Below are 17986 nucleotides of genomic sequence, written 5' to 3' on the forward strand. Positions count from 1 at the left end.
CGATCCATGAGCATCTGCGCGGGAGACAACCCAGTGGACAGCGGGGATGCTCTGTATGCCAGCAGCGCCAGGTTGAAGTCAGAGCCTGAGTCTGCAGCCTTGCATAGTAATCTCTTGACGATATGGACCCCTTTTTCGGCCTTCCCGTTTGACTGCGGGTAGTGGGGGCTGGAGGTTACGTGACGGAAGTTGTATAGGCGGGCAAAATCAGACCATTCCTGGCTGTAAAAACAGGGACCGTTGTCACTCATCACCGTGAGCGTTATCCCATGCCTGGCAAACGTTTCTTTGCATGCTTTAATCACCGCCTTCGAAGTGAGGTCGGACAGTTTAACCACTTCAGGGTAATTGGAGAAGTAGTCGACCAGGAGGACATAGTCACGCCCCTTGGCGTGGAAAAGGTCGACACCGACTTTGAACCATGGGCAGGTCACTATCTCACGTTGCTGCAGAGTTTCTTTGGGTTGAGCTGGCTGAAATTTCTGACATGTGGGGCAGTTTTGACCGTGTTGGCAATGCCCTGGCTGATGCCCGGCCAATAGACTGCCACTCGAGCTCTGCGTCGACATTTCTCGACCCCCAGGTGACCCTCATGGAACTGACCGAGCACCATAGCTCGCATGCTCTGCGGAATCACAATCCTATCGAGCTTCATGAGGATGCCGTCCACCACCGTCAGGTCGTCCTTGACGTTGTAAAACTGGGGATACTGTCCCTTCTGCCAGCCATTCGTGAGGTGCTGCATCACACGCTGTAGCAGATGATCCTTGGCTGTTTCCTCACAAATTTGGATGACCCTGCCGGAAGGTTGGAGGCACACAATTGCACCTGCGCATCGATTTGGCAGACAAAGTCAGTTTGTTCACACGGTGTGGTGATAGACCTGGAAAGGGCATCTGCAACAATGAGTTCTTTGCCTGCCGTGTAGACAAGTGCAAAATCATAGCGGCGTAGCTTGAGAAGGATTCATTGTAACCGAGGCGTCATGTCATTCAAATCCTTCTGGATTATGTGGACTAGTGGCCTGTGGTCCGTCTCAACCATGAATTTTGGGAGGCCATACACATAGTCGTGAAATCTGTCGATTCCCGTTAGGAGACCCATGCATTCCTTCTCGATCTGAGCATACCGTTGCTCAGTGGGCGTCATGGCTCTGGAGGCATACGCAACTGGGGCCCATGAGGAGGAGTCATCCCGTTGGAGGAGCACCGCCCCAATACCGTCCTGGCTCGCGTCAGTGGATATTTTGGTCTCTTTGGTCGGGTCGAAGAACGCCAGAACTGGGGCTGTGGTGAGTTTTGCCCTCAGCTCACGCCATTCGTTCTCATGAGCGGGCAGCCACTGGAATTTCGTCGACTTTTTGACGAGATGGCGGAGGGCTGTGGTGTGTGCCGCCATGTTGGGAATGAACTTCCCGAGGAAGTTGACCATCCCTAGAAAGCTGAGAACCGCCTTCTTGTCCTCTGGGGTCTTCATGGCGTTGATCGCCGAGACCTTGTCAGCATCTGGCCGCACACCTTCCTGCGAGATGTGGTCACCAAGGAATTTGATTTCTGATTGACCGAACGAGCACTTGGCTCTGTTGAGTCGGAGGCCATGCTCATGGATTCTGTGGAATACCTGCTTGAGGCGATCGATGTGTTCTTGAGTTGTAGACCGGATTATGACATCGTCAATATACACGCGCACCCCCTCGATACCCTCCATCATCTGTTCCATGATGCGGTGAAATACCTCAGAGGCAGAGATGATGCCAAAAGGCATCCGGTTGTAGCAGTAGCGACCAAACGGGGTATTGAATGTGCACAGCTTGCGACTGGATGCATCCAGCTGTATTTGCCAGAACCCCTTGGAAGCGTCCAGCTTCGTAAAGAGTTTGGCATGAGCCACCTCGCTGGTCAACTCCTCTCGTTTTGGTATCGGGTAATGTGCCCTCCTGATGTTGCGGTTTAAATCCTTGGGGTCGATGCAGATTCGAAGCTCCCCTGATTGCTTCTTGATGCAGACCATGGAGCTGACCCAGTCCGTGGGCTCTGCGACCTTTGATATGATGCCCTGGTCCTGGAGGTCCTGTAACTGCTGCTTGAGGCGGTTCTTGAGGGGTGCCGGCACCCGACGTGGTGCGTGAATCAGAGGGGTGACGTTTGGTTTGAGCAGGATTTTGTATCGGTATGGGAGTGTGCCCATTCCACCAAACACGCTGTGGTACTGGGTGATGATGTCATCAATTTCAGCCTGGAAGTTCTCACCAGGTGAGGCCGTCGCCTGTGAGGATGACATGGTGTGGACTCGCTGAACCAAGTTAGGAGTTTGCAGGCCCGAGCACCGAGCAGGGATGCTCTGTCAGGTCCGACGATCTCAAATTGCAGTGTCGCTTTAAATGACTTGTTGGAAACTCCAAGTTGGCATGAGCCACTGGCAGCTATGGCATTGCCATTGTACTCAAGGAGCTGGCAGGCCGGTGGAAGCATGCTTGGTCTGACGCGGATGGTGTCGAGATCGGATTTGGAGATGAGGTTCGCCTATGCACCGGTGTCCAGTTTGAACAGGATGTGAGCCTTGTTGACTGTGAGGACAGCACACCACTCGTCGTCGGGATCCACGCTGAGGATCGGGAGGTGCGTCGCTGTCTTGGAGAAAGGCAGCGCATGCTTCGTAATGATGCCCACCCGGTATGGAGATTTGAGGCACGCAGCATCAGGATCTGTTGGGCTGTCGGGGTCGGAGTCTGGCGTGGCCTGCTGTATTGAACGGATGCTTCTGCACCGCGGCTGGGATCGCTGAATGCTGGGCAGTGGAGCAAATCTGCAAAGGGCTGCGTAGTGGCCAAGCTTGCCACACTGTAGACACCGTCGTGATTTTGCCGGACATTGCCACTTTAAATGGGCGGAGCCACAATTCGGACACATCATGACGCCAACGTCAGCGCGTTCCGTGCACCATCACGCATGCGCAGTGCGGTCGAACGACGTACGCACCTGCGCAGTCTGGTCGCCAGTCTCACCGTCCCCTTGGTCGTGGCGCACAGGCGCAGGGGCCCGGGGAAAGTGTGCGGAATGGCCACTCTCGTCGATACTTAGGCCCTGCATTTGTGCGATGGCTGCACCCGTTCCGCCTCGTGGGAGGCCGGCTTTGCCGTTTCTGCCGCCCTGATGTGGGAGTGCCGATTGTTAGCCTGTTCGTGGAGAACGCACGTCTCGATGGCGATGGTGAGGGTGAGCCGCTTGACTTTCAGGAGTTGCTGGCGAATGGAATCGGAGTGGACCCCGAAAACGATCTGATCCCGGATCATGGACTCAGCCGTTGAGTCATAGTTACATGACTGCGCTAGGATGCGGAGATGGGTCACGAAGGATTGAAAAGGTTCATCCTTACCCTGAAGCCTCTGCTGGAAAACGTACCATTCAAAGCTCTCATTCACCTCAATGTCGCAGTGGCTGTCGAACTTCAGTAGGACTGTTTTAAATTTTGTCTTGTCCTCGCCTTCAGCGAATGTAAGGGAGTTGAAGATGTGGATGGCGTGGTCCCCGGCTGTGGAGAGGAATAGTGCGATTTTCCTGGCATCCGATGTGGCCTCGAGGTCGGTGGCTTCGAGATAGAGTTGGAACTTTTGTTTGAAGATCCTCCAATTTGCACCGAGGTTGCCGGCGATGCGGAGCTGCCGAGGAGGGCGGACGTTTTCCATGTCACCGGATGGCTGTTTGCTGGTCAGCGCTGATTCACTCAAGGTAGGTCCATCAATTTTTCAGCATCACTCAGCTGTACCATGATGTGATGGGTAGGCTGGGTCGATGTGGACTGCACTTGATGCAGTGTAGCGAGAGACAGGCCTCCAACACTTGATAAAATGCAATACGATTTTATTTAACATCTAAACTATTATACATGTTCAACTGTGGGTCGACACTATGCTGACTTGATTGGAGACCTGACACTAGCCTGACCAGACTAACCTAGCTACCACATGGTGTAGGCACTGGTTAGCTCACTAACTCTGACTGTCTCAGAGGCTGGGTCCCGAGAGAGAGGGAAAACTGGTGCCCTCTGGCTTTATAGTGGCTGTGTCCTGTCTGGTGATTGGCTGCTCTGTTCTGTGTGCTTACTGGTCATCCTGTGTGTCAATCACTACCTGTCTGCATTCCATTGTATACATAGATGTATATTATGACAACAACCTTATGCTCTGCGACTGCATCTCCATGATCGATGGGACAGTCCATTCCAGAAGCAGAGGTTTGGACAGCAGCTAGTCCCTGGGGTCAGCCCACCCTCCGACCATCCGCCCTCTCAACAGTTCCTACCTCCACCTGCTGTGTCGGGGCATGATTGCGGGGCGCACCAGCGAGTCTCGCAGGGGCCTCTTCACTAAAGTGCCCAACCGAGGTGAGTGTCTCTGGGGTGGTGGAGGGTGTTGGGGGACAGCTGCGACGGGAAATCAGTGTCAAATCGGACTCAAGCTGCGGGGTACACTGGGTTTCGGGCATATGGATCGCCTCCGTGTCGGGGTCATCGCTGCTGCTCGGCAGATGGGAGGGGGTTCTGGCTGTGGCTGCGGGCATGGGACACCCCACCACCAGCAGGTCCCGCAAGACAGAAGACAAGATGCATGATTAGACCACAGGCGGGCGGGGGGGCGGGGGGAAGAGAGAGAGAGAGAGAGGAGGGGGTGGGGGGGGGCAGGTGAAGGTGAGGGTGGTCTGGGATTGAGAGTGGTGTGGGGGAGAGGGTGGTGTGGGGGTGAGGGAGTGGGGGTGAGGGTGATGTGGGGGTGAGGGTGGTGTGGGGATGGGGTGATGGGAGTTAGTGTGGTGTGGGGGTGGTGGTGGGGGGGGTGAGGGTGGGGTGGGGGTTAGTGTGGTGTGGGGGTGGTGTGGGGGTGGGGGGGTGGGGATTAGTGTGGTGTGGGGGTGAGAGTGGTGGGGTGGGGGGGGTGGGGGTTAGTATGGTGTGGGGGTGGGGGTGGTGTGGGGGTGGGGGTGGTGTGGGGCTGAGGGTGGTGTGGGGGTGAGGGTGGTGTGTGGGTGAGAATGATGTGGGGGTGAGGGTGGTGTGGGGGTAAGGGTGGTGTGGGGGTGAGTGTGGTGTGAGGGTGTGGGTGGTGTGTGGTCCCCCTGCAGTCTTCCCCCGCTCCCGGCGGTTATGAGTGGCCTTCTCCTGTGGAGGGGATGTGGGGGCGGACAGAAAACGTACAGTGGTAGACAGTCCAATGCATGCAGCCCAGGGGATGGGTAGCTGGTCACTTCAATGGCCAGGGCACCCAGCCATGGCAGCCGGTATGGGTACCGACATATGGGGCAGGGTGGGGTTCGGCCGCTCCGGGTGGGGGGGGGGGGGGGGGGGTTACGGGTATGTGGGACGGGTGTTGGTGCCAGGGACACACTGCAGCCTACTCACCCTGGCTGTCCTGAGGACGTTGTGCAGTTTTCCACGGCACTGCAGGCCAATCTGGTTGGTGATGCTCGTGGCACTGACCGCCTCTGCCACCTGTGCCCAGGTACGGCGAACGGTGGCAGCTGGCAGCCTCCTCCTTGGGCTGTGGTACAGGGTGGCCCATCTCTCCTCCATGGCTTCCAGGAGGGCCTCACGCTCGGCGTCAATGAATCGTGGGGCCGCTTTCCTTGCTGCCATCTTGTTGGCTGGGATGGTGTGTGTGGGGAGTGTGTTGGCTGGGATGGTGTGTGTGGGGAGTGTGTTGGCTGGGATGGTGTGTGTGGGGAGTGTGTTGGCTGGGATGGTGTGTGTGGGGAGTGTGTTGGCTGGGATGGTGTGTGTGGGGAGTGTGTTGGCTGGGATGGTGTGTGTGGGGAGTGTGTTGGCTGGGATGGTGTGTGTGGGGAGTGTGTTGGCTGGGATGGTGTGTGTGGGGAGTGTGTTGACTGGGATGGTGTGTGTGGGGAGTGTGTTGGCTGGGATGGTGTGTGTGGGGAGTGTGTTGGCTGGGATGGTGTGTGTGGGGAGTGTGTTGGCTGGGATGGTGTGTGTGGGGAGTGTGTTGGCTGGGATGGTGTGTGTGGGGAGTGTGTTGGCTGGGATGGTGTGTGTGGGGAGTGTGTTGGCTGGGATGGTGTGTGTGGGGAGTGCAGTGTGTATTTGCGGCTGCAGTTAGTCAGCCTCCTGAGTGTCAATCGCGAATCCGGCAAATCCGGCCCCGTTTCTCATTGGAATCGATTGTGTTCCACGTGGCTCCGGTGCTCGCTCCTCCACAGTCATTGAATCGTTACAGGTGCGGCGCCACTTTTGCTGTCGTGTAAGTCCACGAATCCTGCCCCGCGTCAACACTTAGTCTCAGGAACGGCGAATCCAGCCCATTTTGGGGGGCAGAATGGACTTTAGGTGGGACTTTGCCTATACTTCACTGTTTGAAAGGCAGCACCTCCCAACTGTGCAGCACGCCCTCAATGCTTCACGGGCCGTATCAGCCTGGATTTGGTGCTCAGACCTGTGGAGTGTAGTCCCTCTAGTGGCTACTCTAGACACCATTAACCCTTGCAGTTCTTACGGTAATGATAATATCACAGAGTCGGGATTTAACCCATGACGTTGTGACTCAGAGGCAAGAGAATGCTACCTTTTATGAGGACACAGGGAGTCCACACTGAGTTGTAACAAACAAAACAAAGGTTTGTTTCCACAGTTTAAGGTACACTCAGTACGGCCCAAACGGGTCTGAGAAGGCTGTTCCTGAACTGGTCGACCTTATATACAATGTTAATTGAGTTTACCCCGCCCCCTTAACGGGGAAGCCCATTTTCCACAAGGGACACGGAGAATACGATCGTTCCCATCCCGTAAACCCCCCGCGGGTGCAGGTATGATACTACCCACTGACCAATTATATTGGAACTAGAAGCCCGATTCTTTCTGTTGACTTCAGGGGCGAAATTCTCCCCCAACGGTGCGATGTCCGCCGACTGGCGCCAAAGCCGGCGCCAATCAGATGGGCATCGCGCCGGCCCAAAGGTGCGGAATGCTCCGCATCCTTGGCGGCCTAGCCCCAACATTGAGGGGCTAGGCCGACGCCGGAGGGACTTCCGCCCCGCCAGCTGGCGGGAATGGCGTTTGTTGCCCCGCCAGCTGGCGGAAATGGCGTTTGTTGCCCCGCCAGCTGGCACGGAAATGCGGCGCATGCGCGGGAGCGTCAGCGGCCGCTGAAAGTTTCCCGCACATGCGCAGTGGGGAGAGTCTCTTCCGCCTCCGCCATGGTGGAGACCGTGGTGGAGGCGGAAGGGAAAGAGTGCCCCCACGGCACAGGCCCGCCCGCGGATCGGTGGGCCCCGATCGCGGGCCAGGCCACCGTGGGGGCACCCCCCGGGGTCAGATCACCCCGCGCCCCCCCCCCCAGGACCCCGGAGCCCGCCCACGCCGCCTGGTCCCGCCGGTAAATACCAGCTTTGATTTACGCTGGCGGGACAGGCAATTTCTGGGCGGGACTTCGGCCCATCCGGGCCGGAGAATTGAACGGTGGGTCCCGCCAACCGGCGCGGCCCGATTCCCGCCCCCGCCCAATCTCCGGTACCGGAGACTTCGGCGGGGGCGGGATTCACGGCGGCCAACGGCCATTCTCCGACCCGGCGGGGGGTCGGAGAATGATGCCCCAGGTGTTCAAGATTGCATCTTGTGCCTGCGTTGGGAAGGTGCGAGTTTAATTCCCAGTCCGGGGATTTAGCCCCACAATCTTGACTGATAATCCCGGTGCAGTTCGAAGGGATTATTGGAAGTCACCTTTTAACTGAGATCTGGATGCCCTCTCAGTTCGGTGTAAAATATCCCACAGCACAATTTGACATGTGTCCGAGCCAACACATATCCTTCAACCAACATAACAAAACCGGGTCACCTAGTCACTTATCTGAGTTTTGCTGGTGTTGTTATTGCTGTTGATGGGGCCTTGCTGAGCACCACCAGACTACCCCATTGCCTGGCAGCACACAAAGGGCACAACCTTAGAATTAGGAGTCAAATCAGGAAGGGACATTCAGACAAAAGGGAGCGGAAGTCTGGAATTCTCTGTCTCAGAGGCCACTGTGTGATGGAGAATCATTGACGATCCAAAGACAGAGATCGTTAGACGTTCATTAGGTATCAAACAACATGGAGCAAAGGCAGATAGATGGAGTTTACATACAGATTGACCATGCTCTAATTGAAAAGTGAGACAGGGTGGAAGGATTGTAGCCTCAATACAGATCACCCGACCCTATCAGGGGAGATCGAACTCCGCAAGGACCATGGGGAAGGTTATCATCCTCAGCCCACAGGCCATGTGTGGGCTATTACTGGGTCAGCGTGGTGGCTGATCCACTATCAATTACGATGAGACAAGAGTAATCGAGGCTTTATTATGCAGAGATGTGTGGCCTCCCACAGCTGCTGCCGAAATGGCTGCCGTTCGGAGAGCACACACATTTATACTCCGCCTACTGGGCGGAGCCAGCAGGCAGACCTGTAGTACAGGGGCCTTACGTAATACCCTCGTATGCAGCGCAGTTTATACAATATAATACAACAGTGGTGACCTACCACAGTGGCGCAGTGGTTAGCACTGCTGCCACACGGCTCCGAGGTCCCAGGTTCGATCCCGGCTCTGGGTCACTGTCCGTGAGGAGTTTGCACATTCTTCCCGTGTCTGCATGGGTTTCGCCCCCACAACCCAAAGATGTGCAGGGTAGGTGGATTGGCCATGCTAAATTGCCCCTTAATTGGAAAAAATGAATTGGGTACACTAAATTTCTAAAAACAAAAATGTGTGGGCTATTAGAGGACGGATATCAGGGGCATCATTCTCCGACCCCCCGCCGGGTCGGAGAATGGCCGTTGGCCGCCGTGAATTCCGCCCCCGCCCCTGCCGAAGTCTCCGGCATCAGAGATTGGGCGGGGGCGGGAATCGGGCCGTGCCGGTTGGCGGGACCCCCCGCTCAATTCTCCAGCCCGGATGGGCCGAAGTCCCGCCCAGAAATTGCCTGTCCCGCCGGCGTAAATCAAAGCTGGTATTTACCGGCGGGACCAGGCGTCGTGGGCGGGCTCCGGGGTCCTGGGGGGGGCGCGGGGCGATCTGACCCCGGGGGGTGCCCCCACGGTGGCCTGGCCCGCGATCGGGGCCCACCGATCCGCGGGCGGGCCTGTGCCGTGGGGGCACTCTTCCCCTTCCGCCTCCGCCACGGTCTCCACCATGGCGGAGGCGGAAGTGACTCTCCCCACTGCGCATGCGCGGGAAACTTTCAGTGGCCGCTGACGCTCCCGCGCATGCGCCGCATTTCCGCGCCAGCTGGCGGGGCAACAAACGCCATTTCCGCCAGCTGGCGGGGCAACAAACGCCATTTCCGCCAGCTGGCGGGGCGGAAATCCCTCCGGCGTCGGCCTAGCCCCTCAATGCTGGGGCTCGGCCCCCAAAAATGCGGAGCATTCCGCACCTTTGGGCCAAAACGGCGCCAATCAGACGGGCATCGCGCCGTTTCGGGAGAATTTTGCCCCAGAGCCCCTATATTATCATTCCGTGCCAAGTGTCATGTGACTAAAATGAGCACGTAATTAACAATCCCACGGAACTCCTGAAGAAAGGCTGAGATTTCTCGCAATGTTGTGATCCGGATTCTATCACCACCCCCCACGCCCCAACCTTGTGCCAATAAACAATAAGCTATACAGACTAACCACATGTATTATGTGAAAGCGGTCTTAGTTAAAGGGTTAATCAGTCTTCTCCCATTAGTCCGGCATTTCGGAATTAACTTGTGTCCCGTCGTGTGTTTTCAAATCCCCCCATGTCCCCACCCCTCCCTATCTCTGTGATTGCCTCCAGCCCCTGAACACTCAGCTCGCTGCCTTCCACCAAACCTGGTCTCTTTCACGCTACTAATAATCTTTGCTCCACCATTGACAGCCGTGCCCAGCGACCTGGGCTCTGATGCACTATCAATTATCACAAAGACGAGAGTAGTGAATAATCGAGGCTTTATTGAGCAAAGATGTTGTGCCTCCTGTAGCTGGAACCAGACTGGCTGCAGCACCGGCGAGCACACACATTTATACCCCGCCTACTGGGCGGAGCCAGCAGGCAGGGATTTACCCATGTACCTCTACTATACGTGTCTTACCGTACTACATATAATACTGCTAGTGGTGACTATCACAGGCTCTGAGCACTGGCATTCCCTCCCTCACTCTCTCTGCGTTTCTTTCCTCTTTTAAGTCACTCCTTGGAAGAGAGCTCTCTGAGCAAGCTTTTGATCACCTGACCTCATATCTCTTCATGTGGCTCAGAGACACAACGTGTATGTTTGTTTTATAATGTTCCTGTTAAGCTTCTTGGGATGTTTCACTATATTAAAGGTGCTATGTCATTGCAGGTTATCATTGTCTGCCTTTGTCACTGGGCAGCAGCTATGAGTTGGAATTGTCCAGATCAAACCCACCAGTTCTCTTTCCCTGTGCCAGCTCCCCGTGGGACGCACTCCGATGACATGCCTGCTCATCTAAACCCAAGGGAACAATTATAAAGGGATTAGGGGTGGCAATTGTTCTGTTCCCTGTGGTTAGTTTGGTTTCACCAAGTCTGTCCAAACACACCTTCCTCGTTAAGGGTGGCAACATGAATGAATGCTGGTGAACAGCTGGTGCCGGCGTTTCTTATGGCTGTCCATACTCACTGAGCGGGAGGCCTGTAGAGGGCCGATCAAGGTCAAAGGGCAGGGTCAGAGGTCAACCCACCTGGTAGCTGAAATCATCTACCAAACACCAAGAGAAGGAATGGTGAGAAAATAAACAAGGAGTTAGAGGGTTCAATCTGATTCGCTCGGCGTGTCAGTTTACTGATCTGTAATCCAGTCACAGAAACATAGAAAATAAGAGCAGGACAAGGCCATTCGGCCCTTCAAGCCTCCTCCGCCATTCATTGATCATCCACCTCAGTAACCTGTTCCCCCTTTCCCCCATATTCTTTGATCTCTTGAGCCCCAAGTGCGATATCGAAGTCCTTCTTGAAATCGTTCAATCATTTGGCCTCCACAGATTTCTGTAGTAGTGAATTCCACAGGCTCACCACCCTCTAGGTGAGGAACTTTCACCTCATCTCAGTCCTAAATGGTTTATTCCATATCCTGAGATGATGATTCCTGGCCCTGCACTGCCCTGCCATCAGGAACATCCTTCCTGAATAACAGTCATCCAGAATAAAATAACAATTATTCAGTATTAATCCCCAGTGCTGTTTACCACCCCCCCCCCCTCCCCTTCCCGTGACGCCTCCAACCCTGAATGCATGAAAACCCCACAGGCCATCCACCTGCCCCTTTACTACCTGAATGGAAGTGCTTTAAACCAATGCGATGGACAGCACAGTAGCACGGTGGTTAGCACAGTTGCTTCACAGCACCAGGGTCCCAGGTTGGATTCCCGGCTTGGGTCACTGTTTGTACGGAGTCTGCACGTTCTCCCCGTGTCTGCGTGGGTTTCCTCCGGGCGCTCCGGTTTCCTCCCACAAGTCCCGAAAGATGTGCTGTTAGGTAATTTGGACATTCTGAATTCTCCCTCTGTGTACCCGAACAGGTGCCGGAGTGTGGCGACTAGGGACTTTTCACAGTAACTTCATCGCAGTGTTAATGTAAGCCTACTTGTGATGATAATAAAGATTATCATTATTATTCACATCTCTTTCATGCTTCTTTTTTTAAAAGGATATATGGAATATTTGGCAATGCAGCAAGTAGTTATGAGCATGTTATGGGCCAGGGTTTAGAGAACCCCAAAGTGTATCATGGAGTTCACCTGACCCACAAGTTTTAATAGATTGTGGTGTGGGGAGCACACGGCCCACTCTACAGGTGTGGTACAGCAGAAATGGAAAAGTATTTTTTTAAAACAAAACAATGTTTATTCTATGAACTCAAGTTAACCTTTCTAAACCAAACAGTGAACATCTTAGCAACCATTAATTCAAATACACCCCCCAAAGAATACAACACTAAGTAATCCTTTAAGCTTTCCTTTTAACATCCATAAGACTTAAAAACAAAACCTTTAACAGAAGCACATCAGGTTACAGTCACTACTGAGAGCAGTTATTAGTTTTAAATCACAAAGGATCAATTTACAGTCTTTAGATTACAGAGAGAGAGACTAATACCCCTTCTGGCTGTGACTGCAGCTATCCAGCTCTGAAAACGAAACAAAAACACACCCTGCAGCAAACAGCCTAAAACGAAAGTAAAAAGTTGGCAGACAGCCCACCCACTCTCTGACATCACTGATAAACACCCATTTCTTAAAGGTACATTTCTTAAAGACCCATTTTTTAAAGGTACTCTCACATGACAATCAGCAATGCTCTCCCTGTAAAGGCAGTTGGAAGCAAATAACCCCTTATCCACACCAATGTCAGCCTTATCAATAGTTCATTAAAAATAGCCACGGATGTTTTTTAAAAACTCCTTTGCTCAGATTAGCTTTTGCTAATTACAGAAAGAATCATCAATCAGACCATGCAACAATAATCACAGTAACTTGAAAAGATCAACTGTGAAAACATTAAAATATAAATATAGGCCAACAAATCCAATGGCAGAATTTGGAGACCACGGGGCGAGACGATAAATGACCCAAAACAGAGACAGATAGGAGCATGTCTCGAGTATAAATCGTGGGATCACTACTGTGCAGAACGAGGCTATTTGGCCCATTGAGTTTGCCGCCACCCTCTGAAAGGTCGATGCCCCCACCCCATCTCCGTAACCTAGTAACCCCACCCGATGTACATTCTGGGTGCCAGTTCTCTAAATCCTTGTGGTAAAAGGAATAGGTTAGTGACAGAAATGTCGTCTCGGCTAAGGATGGGAGCAACATCTGTGCAGGGTAGGATTACTGATGGTCCAAGTATATTAAATTCGACTCAGCAGAATTCTCCATTGCTATGAATGCAATGTCAGCAAGGCTCCCTTTGCTCCTTGTGCAGTTGTCACTCACTCTTGTGGAAACCCTACTTCAGGTCCAGTCAATGGTATGCTATTGCATTCAGAACTGTGGATGTGGAATATTGGTCACTGTGGAAATGGTGCAGCAGCTAGGGCTAGGGTCCCAGGTTCAATTCCCGGCTTGGGTCACTGTCTGTGCGGAGTCTGCGCGTTCTCCCCGTGTCTATGTGGGTTTCCTCCGAGTGCTCCAGTTTCCTCCCACAAGTCCCGAAAGACGTGCTGTTAGGTGAATTGGACATTCTGAATGCTCCCTCAGTGTTACGAACAGGTCCCTTATTAGTTTAGCTTCAGCACCTCCACTGGTGAGATAGTGTAATTACAGCGTGATTGGTTTACATACAAAATTCTTGGAAAGGTTTACAAGAGATAGAGGATGTATAATCATCTGGAAAGGAATCATTTGATTAGAGATAGTCAACACGGTTTTGTGAAGAGTAGGTCGTGCCTCACAAACCTTATTGAGTTCTTTGAGAAGGTGACCAAGCAGGTGGATGAGGGTAAAGCAGTTGATGTGGTGTATATGGATTTCAGTAAAGCGTTTGATAAGGTTCCCCATGGTAGGCTACTGCAGGAAATACGGAAGCATGGGATTCAGGGAGATTTAGCAGTTTGGATCAGAAATTGGCTAGCTGGAAGAAGACAAAGGGTGGTGGTTGATGGGAAGTGTTCAGACTGGAATCCAGTTGCTAGTGGTGTACCACAAGGATCTGTTTTGGGGCCACTGCTGTTTGTCATTGTTATAAATGACCTGGAGGAGGGCGTAGAAGGATGGGTGAGTAAATTTGCAGATGACACTAAAGTCGGTGGAGTTGTGGACAGTGCGGAAGGATGTTACAAGTTACTGAGGGACATAGATAAGCTGCAGCGCTGGGCGGAGAGGTGGCAAATGGAGTTTAATGCAGAAAAGTGCGAGGTGATTCATTTTGGAAGGAATAACAGGAAGATAGAGTACTGGGTTCATGGTAAGATTCTTGGCAGTGTGGATGAGCAGAGAGATCTCGGTGTCCATGTACATAGATCCCTGAAGGTTGCCACTCAGGTTGAGAGGGTTGTTAAGAAGGCGTACGGTGTGTTAGCTTTTATTGCTAGGGGGATTGAGTTTCGGAGCCATGAGATCATGTTGCAGCTGTACAAAACTCTGGTGCGGCCGCATTTGGAATATTGCGTGCAATTCTGGTCGCCGCATTATAGGAAGGATGTGGAAGCATTGGAAAGGGTGCAGAGGAGATTTACCAGGATGTTGCCTGGTATGGAGGGAAGATCTTATGAGGAAAGGCTGAGGGACTTGAGGCTGTTTTCGTTCGAGAGAAGAAGGTTAAGAGGTGACTTAATTGAGGCATACAAGATGATCAGAGGATTGGATAGGGTGGACAGTGAGAGCCTTTTTCCTCGGATGGTGATGTCTAGCACGAGGGGACATAGCTTTAAATTGAGGGGAGATGGATATAAGACAGATGTCAGGGGTAGGTTCTTTACTCAGAGAGTAGTAAGGGCGTGGAATGCCCTGCCTGCAACAGTAGTGGACTCGCCAACACTAAGGGCATTCAAATGGTCATTGGATAGACATATGGATGATAAGGGAATAGTGTAGATGGGCTTTAGAGTGGTTTCACAGGACGGTGCAACATCGAGGGCCGAAGGGCCTGTACTGCGCTGTAATGTTCTATGTTCTATGCTCTATATGTGAATGCATACATTTATTAACAGATATGGAACAAACAGGAGAGACTATCATCAGTGTTAATGCACAAAGACAGATTTATATATATGTGCATCAATTTACAAAACCACCTTCTGGATTTATTTAGTCAAGCTACATTGTGTTATATTAGCAGTTAGAATTCAGAAAGAAAACCATCAGCTCTGGCAGAAAGTGGTCTTAAAATGTGTCTTCATGAACCATTTTTCACCGTGGGCGGCACAGTAGCACGACGGTTAGCACTGTTGCTTCACAGCGCAAGGGTCCCAGGTTCGATTCCCGGCTTGGGTCACTGTCTGTGCGGAGTCTGCACGTTCTCCCCGTGTCTGCGTGGGTTTCCTCCGGGTGCTCCGGTTTCCTCCCACAAGTCCCGAAAGACGTGCTTGTTAGGTGAATTGGACATTCTGAATTCTCACTCTGCGTACCCCAACAGGTGCTGGAGTATGGCGACTAGGGGCTTTTTGCAATAACTTCATTGCCGTGTGAATGTAAGCCTACTTGTGACAAGAATAAAAGATTATTATTATTACCTTCACCTGCCAGCATAGGGACATTGGAGCACTTTCAACTCTTTCAAGCCTGTTTCACCATTCACATATGACCGATCAGTACGTTATTTTCATTGACCTGCCTTAGTGGTGTAACACTCGCCACCCTTGCCCAACAAAGATCTATCAATCTCAGTTTTTGCCATTTTGGATTGATCCCCAGGCTCAACAAGGTTTCAGGGCACAGGGCTCCAGATTTCCATTCCTCTGTGTGATGAAGGGCTTCCTCACATCACCCCTAACGGCTCTAATTTTAAAGTTACATTCTCTTGTTCCGGACTGCCCCACCAGAGGAAATGGTTTCTCTCGATCTACCCGATCAATTCATTCTTTATCTGAAACACTTCAATTAGATCTCCCCCTTAAACCTCTGTACGCAAGAAAATAATTCAACTCTTACAGACCTGCACCCCTCTGCACCCCTTCCAGAACCAATATATCTTACCTGAGCTAAGGTGACCACAACAGAACACTCTAAATCTTACCGAACCAAAACTTTATATATCGTCATTTCTAATTTGTTGTCTTAACCTGTGATTAAGACCAGCATTCTATTAGCCTTTTGAATTTCCATTTGCACATATCCACTTGTTTTTAATGTTTTCTGTACTTATAATTTATAATAATCTTCATTAGTGTCACAAATAGGCTTACATTAACACTGCAATGAAGTTACTGTGAAAATCCCTGAGTTGCCACATCCGGCGCCTGTTCGGGTACGCAGAATTCAGAATGTCCAATTCAGCCACACAACGTTCGGGAATTGTGGGAGGAAATCGGAGCACCCGGAGAAAACCCACGTAGACACGGGGAGAACGTGCAGACTCCGTGCAGACAGTGACCCAAGCTGGGAATCGAACCTGGGACCCTGGCGCTGTGAAGCAACAGCGCTAACCACTGTGCTACCGGGCCGCCCATAAACTACTACATCTCCCTGCTCATCCATAATTCATTGTTTCCATCTGGTTAGAAATTTCTCTGACCTCTCTCTCTCTCTGTGACTGCTCCATCGCTACTTTTGGTTGTTCCCAGTGCACCTTGGTAAGACCAGAAATAATCGTAGTGCTTCAATGTGAATTAATGGGTGTTTGTTGTAAACTAATGTATGACTTTGCCAATATTTTTCAGGAAAACAATAGTCCTTTTAAGATGAAGTATAAAAGTTTAGTGACTGGAGGAAGGCAGTGGTCCCTGGAACCTAAACAGCAACTGAAGAAGAATTAACGTACCCTCCACCCTTTCAACCGATGTCCTTATCATCCTTTAAGAAGTCAAATTAAATGAATTAATAACAAGTGGAACAGAGAGTAAATACTCCACATGAACTTCATTTAGACGTTGCTGTGACAACCAGTGAATGATTACAAGGTGTGCCTTATTTACTTTGAAGTCCAGCTTCTGAATCTAGGATTTTATGGCTGGTCCAGACTCATAGCAATTCATCAGTGATATCTATCTTTCGAGGCAGGGTCAATGTGCAGGTTTCGGTCCTATACCTGACAACAAGGGATCTGACCTTTCCTCTGAGCTTTTATTTGTTTATACGGCTTAATGGTCATAATAGAATCTGTCTGGTGCATGTGAAATGGGTTTGAACTGTCCGACCCCAATTTTTAGTGAGTGCTAGTTCACTGCAAGGGACTAACAAAATGTCACGCATATCTTGACATTGAATGTGCATCTTTGGACAACTCCAGGTTGAATTGAGCTGGGGAAATGTAGCATTGGGAGATACTAGAGTAGCAGGGATGAAAAGGAAAGCTAATGAAGATTTGGAAAATTGTTACAATCCCCATAGTGACCGATAACTTTTAAAAAGAGATATGAATTTCCCAGTGGCCGTCTCAGAAACTCACACAAGGTTTGATATTTTGAGACTTTTGCTGGAACGAAGAAGCTGAAGTCAATGAACAAAACATTATTTAGGAGGCACCTAATGCATTAAAGTACAGAAAATATATCTCCCCTTCGCTTCCCACCACTACTGTTCACATCCTTTCTGGGCATCGACTGGATCACGTCATCGGTGGGGGTGGGGTTGCTAACGGGGAAGACACCAGTGGTTAGCACTGTTGCCTCACAGCACCAGGGACCCGGGTTCAATTCCGGTCTCGGGTGTCTGTGCGGAGTCTGCACGCTCTCCCCGTGTCGGCGTGGGTTTCCTCCAGGTGCTCCGGTTTCCTCCCACAGTCCAAAGGCTGGCGCAACTCCCGCCTTTGGCCTCTTGTGAGATTTGGTGGCCATTAAAGGATTTGCACCCACCATCAATAGGGCCGTTAGAGCGTGGCCAGGCTCACAGGAAGCAGTCTAAGTTACTCCCAGCTTCCACCAGGCTCATTTCTCCCCCATTTACCAACGTATGAGTGAGGAGCAGGAGCAGGCCACTCGGCCCTTCGAGCCTGCTCCGCCATTCAATAAGATCATGGCTGATCTGATTGTAAGCTTTTGTCTACCCCTTTTTTTATCAAGAATATATCTACCTCTACCTTGAAAACATACAAAGGCTCTGCTTCCGCTGCCTTTTGAGGAAGAGAGCGCCAAAGGCACACAACCCTCTGAGAGAACAAACGTCCTTCTCATCTTTGTCTTAAATGGGTGACCCCTAGTTCTAGATTCTCCCACAAGAAGAAACATCCTCTCCACACCCACCCTCTCAATACCCCCTCAAGATCTTATATGTTTCAGTCAGGTCACCTCTTACTCGTCTAAACTTCAGCAAACACTAGCCTAGCCTCTCCAACCATTCCTCAGAAGGCAACCCACCCATTCCCAGT

At 51.7% G+C, this 17986-nt stretch overlaps 1 long non-coding RNA gene across 1 annotated transcript in view; it reads left to right on the top strand.

Moving 5' to 3' along the window:
- LOC140389537 (uncharacterized) overlaps positions 1-16508 on the top strand; it is a 34396-nt gene extending 17888 nt beyond the window's left edge. Inside the window, exons 2-3 of the long non-coding RNA XR_011934417.1 lie at positions 4156-4383; positions 16341-16508. This is a non-coding gene — a long non-coding RNA (uncharacterized lncRNA). The remainder of the gene's footprint in view (positions 1-4155; positions 4384-16340) is intronic.
- Positions 16509-17986: the final 1478 nt, after the last annotated feature.

This window comes from Scyliorhinus torazame, chromosome 14, assembly GCF_047496885.1.
Source record: "Scyliorhinus torazame isolate Kashiwa2021f chromosome 14, sScyTor2.1, whole genome shotgun sequence".
Taxonomy (NCBI): domain Eukaryota; kingdom Metazoa; phylum Chordata; class Chondrichthyes; order Carcharhiniformes; family Scyliorhinidae; genus Scyliorhinus; species Scyliorhinus torazame.